This window comes from Phyllostomus discolor, chromosome 4 (assembly GCF_004126475.2).
Source record: "Phyllostomus discolor isolate MPI-MPIP mPhyDis1 chromosome 4, mPhyDis1.pri.v3, whole genome shotgun sequence".
NCBI lineage: Eukaryota > Metazoa > Chordata > Mammalia > Chiroptera > Phyllostomidae > Phyllostomus > Phyllostomus discolor.
The window spans coordinates 30,520,848-30,529,232 of NC_040906.2; the positions used below are offsets into that span (position 1 = coordinate 30,520,848).

General features: G+C 38.7%; 1 pseudogene; it reads left to right on the top strand.

Moving 5' to 3' along the window:
* Nucleotides 1-1,056: 1,056 nt before the first annotated feature.
* LOC114494791 lies at nt 1,057-1,485 on the top strand (annotated as a pseudogene).
* Nucleotides 1,486-8,385: the final 6,900 nt, after the last annotated feature.

Sequence of the window (8,385 nt, forward strand, 5' to 3'; positions counted from 1 at the left end):
TTATTATAAATATTTTTTCAATGCTGGAACTAATTCCTTTCTTTGAGTAAAAGCTCCTTGGCACTAGGAAGAAGCTGACTAACTATCTATCAGAGTTGTAGTTGTAATAATTCTTGCTGGTTTGTTGGCAAGAACAGGCAAATTAAGAAGTAACTTTGATGGACACTTGAGCTGCTTCCATATCTTGGTGATTGTAAATAATTCTGCAATGAACATAGGGGTGCTTATGTTCTTTTGAATTAGTGTTTTGGGTTCCTTCAGATATATTCCCAGAAGAGGAAGTGCTAGGTCAAAAGGCAGATCCATTTTTAATTTTTTGACATATCTCCATGCTGCTTTCCACAGTGGCTGCACCAGTCTGCATCCCCACCAACAGTGCAAAAAGGCTCTCGTTTCTCCATATCCTCACCAGCACTTGTTTTTTGATTTATTGACGATAGCCATTCTGACAGGTGTGAAGTAGCATCTCATGTGGTTTTTATTTTCATTTCTCTGTTTATTAGTGATGTTGAGCATCTTTTCATATGTCCACTGGTCATCTGTATGTCCTCTTTGGTGAAGTATCTATTCAGTAGAGGAGTTGATAAAATAATTATGGAACATTTGCACCATGGGGCAATGGAATTCTACTCGGCTGTAAAAAAAATAAAATTTTACCCTTTGCAACAGTATGGATGTACCTGGAGAACATTATGATAAGTGAAATAAGCCAATCAAAGAAAGACAAATACCATATGACTTTACTCATATGTGGAATCTAATGAACAAACTGAACTAACAGGCAAAACAGAGATGGACTCATAGATGGAGAACAGATGATAGCTGGGGGAGGGTGAAGGGATTAAGCAAAAAGGAAAAAGGACTCATGGACATGGACAACAGTGTGGTGATTGCTGGGGGGAGTGAGGTACAAAGGAACTATATGATAATGGAAAAAATATAATAAAAAATCTAAAATAAAAAAATAAAAATAAATAGAGTTCCTAAAACAATTGAAAAACAAAAAGGTAACTTTGACTCTTTTCCTCCTTGGCTGCTTGAAGATCAGCCACCATCATGAACAACACAGTAGCTATTGAACCAGGAAGTTCATGATCGACTGATCATTGCAGAGGGAACAAAGGGTCATTGACATCCTTCACCCTGGAAAGGCAATAGTACCTAAGACAGAAATTCAGGAAAAAAACACCTCACATGTACAAGACCACACCAGATGTTACACTTGGACTCAGAACCTATTTTGGTGGTGGCAAGACAACTGGCTTTGGCAAGATTTAGGATTCCTTGGGTTACATGAAGAAAATTGAACCCAAATGTAGAGTTGTAAGACATAACCTACATGAGAAAAAGAAGACCTGAAGAAAACAGAGGAAGGAACTAAACAGAATGAAGAAAGTCAGGGGGACTGCAAAGGCCAATGTTGTTGTGGCAAAAAGAAGGAGTAAAGATCTATGCAAATTTTTCATGAAAGAATTAATAAACTAAGACCTTTAAAAAAGAGTAACTTTGAACCTTGAGGTCCAAGTGCTATATCTTCTTAGTTTATCCTATCCTAATTTATCTTACATATTCCCAAGGATAATTTTGGGCCACTACTTCCCTATTAGTTTCAAGAAGATTTAATGTTTTCAAAGAGGTGGGGAGCAAAAGAGCAGATATGTTGGCAGAGGTCACAATAAGACTTTGAGGCCATGGGGTAAGAAAAGACATTAAGTAATAGAATGGGATTTTCTTTTGTGGGCCATCTATTTTACACAGGCAGGAAACATATATGAGAGAAGGGGACCAGGAAGGCAACTTGGGAAACTTGTCACTCCCTCAGTCAATAGTGGCAACCCAGCCAGTACACAGTTCTAATGGATTATGTCAGGTTAAGATTGTTGTGTACTCAGAGCTTTTGTTGAGACCAAAACAAAATTTTTATTTATTTTTAATTTTTTTATTGTTGTTCAAGTACAGTTGTCTCCACTTTCCCTCCACCACTCCCTGCCTCCCCCCTCATCCTCGCCTTCCCCCTTCGATCCACCTGTGAGTCAGATCCAGGCTACAGGTTACCATCTTTCAATCTATGATTTGAGACTTAATTCAGCGAATGGTACAAATTGCTCATTAAAAGCCAAAGTGTTCAGGAATGTTCCTTTAAGCTATTCAAGTCTAAAAATGTTACTCAAAAATTTCCCCAAATGAAAGATAAATCAATCTCTTAGATTCTATCAGATATTTCCCTTTGGGGGATCTGTAAAACCAAGTGATTCTCCCTATGGAATCAAATAGATGAAAAAATCGGACTGCTGTTAGCAACCACGCCCCACAACTCTGCTTCGAGTTCTGAGAGGTAGAGCAAGGCTGACCCTGCAGTTTCCCCCGGGCACTGCCAGCAAGGGTGCAGATCCTGCTGGTCCCACTTGGAGGTGCAACTCTTGCAACTAAACCTAACAGTCGTGACTCTTCACCACTATTGGGTAATAAAAAGGATATATGTTAGTAATTTAATCATGGCTTATAACATTAAATTTAATGCTTCATGACTCATAAACCTGGTGGTATTCTTTTGGTGGTGGTTGTTGCTGTTCTAAATGAATGTTTGCCTTGCTGTTTGTGCTGATTTCTCTAGTTAAGATATGCTATTACAGTTACTATGTACTGTCAAATTTCACTGTTAGGCCACATTTGAATTACATGGGGAAGTCTTGTATTTAATCCAGAGGAGTTTGTTTTTGGCCTTAATCACATGACCACTCAGAACCCAGAGATATATAGTCTTCATTTTCCCAATGAGATACATTGACTAAACATTTTTCTTTGCTGTGGTCACTTCTCAGACTATTGGTCCTAGAATAAAAATCTTGGAATCAGTGATTGTAACACCGGCCGAGGTGCTGGCCCATTCTGTTGTAGAATATGCCACGGACACAAGCAAGCATTCCATGGCTCCAACCCTGAGAAAGATACTTAGAAATACAAAAGGAACTTAACTCTTGACTCCATCTATTACTTCTTTTTTAAGGCTCTGATTATCAAAAGAACAAATGTTTTCTTGATTTAGCCCATTAGATACTAACTTTATAGTACATTAGCTCCCCAACTCATAAAATCGTTACATGAAGGTTAGTTTCAGAGGATTTTGCTTTAAACAAAATAACTGTTCTCTCAAAGAGAAAATTTATAGTTGATAATTTTAAGAAAACCATTTATTTTAGTAAATCCAAAGAATAGCATAAGAGTACTTGGATTAAAAGTTAAGCCATCTTTTAATAACTCAAATGTTTATCACAAAATTTACTTTTAATTTTAATTTCTTCATGGGTCATTCTAAGCATGCGGTTCAAGTTTTCTATTACCTAATTCCTCACTCTAAAATATTATACTTTTATCCATGAAATACTTAGTCTGAAATGACTATATTAGAAAACCCTCTTGAAAAACTTGTACAAGGATTACCTTTAAGAGATTTAAGTCTTCACAGTTTTCGATTAATTTAAAACATAAGTGTACTTGACAATTTTAGTATTGTTAATTGGTAATACTCTCCAAGAGTCGACCCACTGCTGCTCTTCTTTAGGCAAAATGATGCCTGTAAAACACCCAGGAAACAGGTAAACAAGAAACAGCCACTGGAAGCAAGATGTGAGAAATGTATGAACAAAAGAGAAGTAGCATGGCTTTGGAGCCAGAAAAGTCCCATCTTAGCACCTAACTAGCTCTACTCTTGGGCACGATGCCTAGTCCACCTGTATCTCAGGTTCTCACTTGTAGAACAAAGCTCACATTAGCTACTACGCAGTATTATTTTGAAGTTTAGATCATGGAATCCATGTAACATGCTAGCACAGCCCCTGATGTATCATCAGTGCTCAGTAAATGTTAACAATTATTATTATTATTCATATTTATGACACAGAGCATTTAGTGTACTCATCACACCATCGTCCATGGTCAACGGCACTGATAAAACAGAAGTATCTGTGTCTCTAGTGTTAGCTGAAACTCATGTCAAAAAAAAAAAAAATACATTGAGAAGCAAATGATTCCATTGGAAAATAAATCTTGAACATTGGTTTGCAATAGGACAATGCTGTGAGAAAAATGGGAGGAGGGCAAGGTAAGTTCTGGGGTTCATCTGAACCTTGCTTGTCTATTGAGAACAACAGGCAATTGTGGTGGCATTTGGTGTGTGTGTGATGTGGCTTCTCTTTCTTCAGTGATCATGCTGAGGCTAGCAAATGACAGTCAGATGTTAGCAATTTGGGGTCACATTTGAACTGGTGACTCAGGGTGCAAGTGTTCTATATCCCACCAGTTCCTTTAGTCAGCTCCTGAGTCACAACTTACTTTATTTTCTTAAATAGAGGGAGCTTGCCTCATGGGAGTCATTTGAAATGAATAAAATATAGTGTTCCGTATAGCAAGTTCTAAATTAGCTATCATGGTCAGGGAGTTTTCTGGTTGGTCTAATCATGGTGACAACCACTGATTTTCAGAGAACTAAGATAAAGTCAAAATATATTTATCACTAAAATGAGACTAGACAGAATTCAATTAGTCTTAGATGCCACAGGCCTCTCCAGATCTTAAAGGTCTAAACTGATGACTGTGAATCATTTTGTAGATGTGTGGACAGATCAGGCAGCAAAGGTAATGAGTTGATGGACTAACAGATAAAACAGCTTCTACTAAATTTTAGAATTGACCTAGGGATGAACAGTCTTAACTAGCAAACAACAACAACAAACACAATTATAGACAGTTAAAAAAGAAAGGTCAAAGAAATGGGTATATTTTTTATTCTACCAGAAAGTTGGTTTCTATTCCATAACAACTCAATTATTTAATCTTCAGGACAACCAAGAAAGTGGGCATTATTGTAGCCAGACCGGTGCGAATCAAATATTGGTGGAATTAAGCTCTCAGTAGGCACCTAGTGAATAATAATACATGTGTGGCAGGGCCAAAAGGAAGCACTCTTTTCCCATAAAATTCCTTCCTTCCCAGAAAAAAAAGTAATTTTTTTCAGGATGGCTACTTTTGCAATAAGAGCAATAGTTTGGAGTTTATTGTGATTTTTTTTCTTTCTTCCTTCCCAACCATGTAGAATCCTCTCTTCCTCACTGGCCTCACTGAGACCTTCACCAACCTAAGAAGGGTGAAGAAGGGGAGCAAGATAGATTTGTTTCATACAATGCAAAAGAAAGAAAAACTACCTAGCTTCTGACATTTAGGATACCACATAGCAGACAATAGATTTGAAACCAGGTTGTTGTAAGGAAGAATTGTATAAGTTCATTTACCTCATCTTCTTGCAACTCAGTAAAGATTTCTGCTTTTTAGCATGGCAGAAGATTATCTATTACTCTATTACTGCTCTTCTAGAGAGGAGTGATATAAGGCAAAAAAAGAATGTGTTTGTAAAGGAGAAGGGAGAAAGCAGTCAAATATTTATTCTGATTTGCTTTCTCTCTATTTTGGCCCCATGGGAGTGTTGTGGGGTTAGATAGCTAGAATGTCACACAGTCTTCCACCTGGGACTCTGGAAGGAGATGGCCATGCCACCACAGGGAAGGGGAAGGTCCATCTGGGAAGATGGAAGAGCAGGCCAGGTCAGACAGACTCCTTGGTGACTAAGGGAGGAGGCCACAAAGTCAGGGGAGAGATGTGGAGTCTTAAGATCTTTGCCCAGGTGAGCCCATGGGAAGCTGTCTGTCCCAGTGAAGAGGAGGTGGCCCGTGAACCAAAGAATGGATCCCAAGCTCATCAGAAACTGAAGCACTGGAGAGAGGCCAGAGGGGCAGGCCGTCAGGCGGTAATCCACACACACGCTGGTCTTCCTCACCTCAAGAAAGGACTCGAGGGATATCAGAGGCTATTGGAGACAACACTTTTGGTCGACTCTAAGGCACTATTTACACGTTTGGAAATTATTAAGTATTAATATCGACAGTAGCATTTTCACCTTCAATCCAGCAGATGTGGGCTCAAGAGATTCATCAATTTACTTCCAGGTTAAAGGAAGTATCTACATTTTCTCAGCATTCCCTATATCAGCATAAGTTAAAGTTTGACATTTGTAACCCAGCTGACCAATTGTGTCTTAAAAATCAATGCTTTATATTTTGGTAACTGAAATATTTCAGGGTTTACAGCCCCTTTGCCAGGTCCTCCTCCCCAGGGCACAGTGGCTCCCTCTGAGGTCCTAGGGATCCCAGGGACAGTCACCTCACCTGTGCTCTCAAAGAAGTCTTGTCAGAAATGGACTCACTGCCATTTGTTTTGTGTTCCAGCATCCCTGGGTGTCTGGTTCCTGACCCCAGCTTAACACTGGGGTCATCTAAGGAATTTGAAGAATAGTACCCATAATGGGGAATTGTCTAGGTGAACAGGTCTGATGAGACCACAGGCATGAATAAATATTTCTTAAGAGCTCCCCAGGTAATTTCACATGCAGCCCGGCCTGAGAACCAACACCTTGGTGCACCATGCTGAAGAATCTGGCCACAGGGAATGTGTGTGAAGGTACCTTCCACTGCTGACAGGGCTTCCAGGTGGCCCACCAGTGTGCCTTTCCTGGGCATTGCTGCTACTTCTGCCAAATACTGCCCCTTCCCTTGGCACCATCACCTCAACCTAGCTCTCTCATTGCCTACAATTCCTGCTGATGTGTCAGAGTCCTTCAGGTGCCTGAATGGTGCTTCACCCATCCAGCAGGAGGTTGAGCCAGGATTCAAACTCCTGACACTAACTTGATCATCAGTGGTCTCTACAAAAGGAAAAAGAGTACACTCTAAGACAAGGGAAGTCCTAAATCAGGTATGTTTTCAGTCACTACAAAGATTGGGAACTTGCTGCATGTGACGGGAGAGAAATACTTAACTACAGTGATCATTTTTCTATCCTGAGTCTGTATCTACAGAGGATGCAATGGTACCCAGGATTCAGCTAGGAGACTATTATACACCATTTTGGTATTTGGTGGGAAAACATTCTTTCAGCAACCATATTAAATGAGGACTACTAGGTGTGAAGCTATGAGCTAGGAGCCGAAAACCAAGTAAGACGCACAACCTCTTGCCTTCAGGTAACTCATATTTGTTCTTTGTTTCCATTTTTATGAACAATTTATAGACTGTTTAGTTAACACTGTACATTTCAAATATTTTTATCTGTTTGTATAAGAGTATCTAATAGTATATGATTTCTCTTGTTTCCAACTAGATTCAAAATAGTTCCCTTACTAACACATCTTCAAAATAAGGACAATGTGATATGCCCTGGTGAATTAAAGTGAACAGGGTAGGAAAGATATAGAAAGAAAGCTTCATAAAAATAAATGAGCGCTGCCAGCAAGTGTTATATTACTTGGCTCCATCCTTCTGGAAGTTCTGGGAGCTGATTACTTGATTTAGTTCAGACTTTAAATAACCTCATAAAAGAGTCCAATCCACAAACTATTTACACCTTTATTGAAGTAGCAAACTTTTTTACTTTATAAAACAGGTCAGAATTCTGAGGGAAGAAGTATTTATTGAAGGGTGTAACAATTGGGAAAAGTCAACACACATAAAGTATTGTAATAAAATTTGTTTTCCAATAGGAAACAGTCTAAGATAATTTCCCGAGTTATTCACGAAAACGAGGATAGAAGTCTGCGACCTATTAAACTCCTGAGATCACTTCAACACTATCTTGCTATATGCCATAAACACCACCCACACTCAGCATGTGAAACAACCTGCTGTAATGGGAGCCCTCGTCCGCCTCAAAGCTGCTCTTGCCTCTGTAACAGTCGGGAACTGACCTGGAACTAGGACAAAGCCGTGGGTGGGGCACCAGTAATACATTTTACAAGATGCCACGTGTATTAGAAACTTGGTGATACAAGTATATAAAATTTTAATATTCAACTTTTCCTTTTAAAAAGGTGACAAAGCCAACAGGGAAGTGATATGAAAATATATTTTTAACAGTGTCAGGGAGGCAATGAATTTTCAATTCAAGTCAGTTTTTTAAAGATATTTAAAAACCAGCAACAAATAAGAGTTTGACAAAGACTGCTGATCCTTGTCTATCCTTCTAGTACATGACCTATTGTTAAGACTGATAACACATTATGGACAATAAGGAGGTTCTTTGAGTGCCCTATTTTGCATAAACTTCTGTTTATGTTTCTAAAGATATGTGATTCTTACTAATCAGGTATCTTCATTTCTTGTGCTACTTGACTAATTAATAGTTCAGGGGGGCAGTTATCAGAGGACGAAAGGTTTAAGACAAAAATTGGCAACAAGCTTTAATTAATATTACTATTATGAGATATTTATTAGAATTTTAATAGTCAGTATGTACTTAATCAGGCTTATGTGCTCAGTGTTCATTCTTGATGATGAGGCT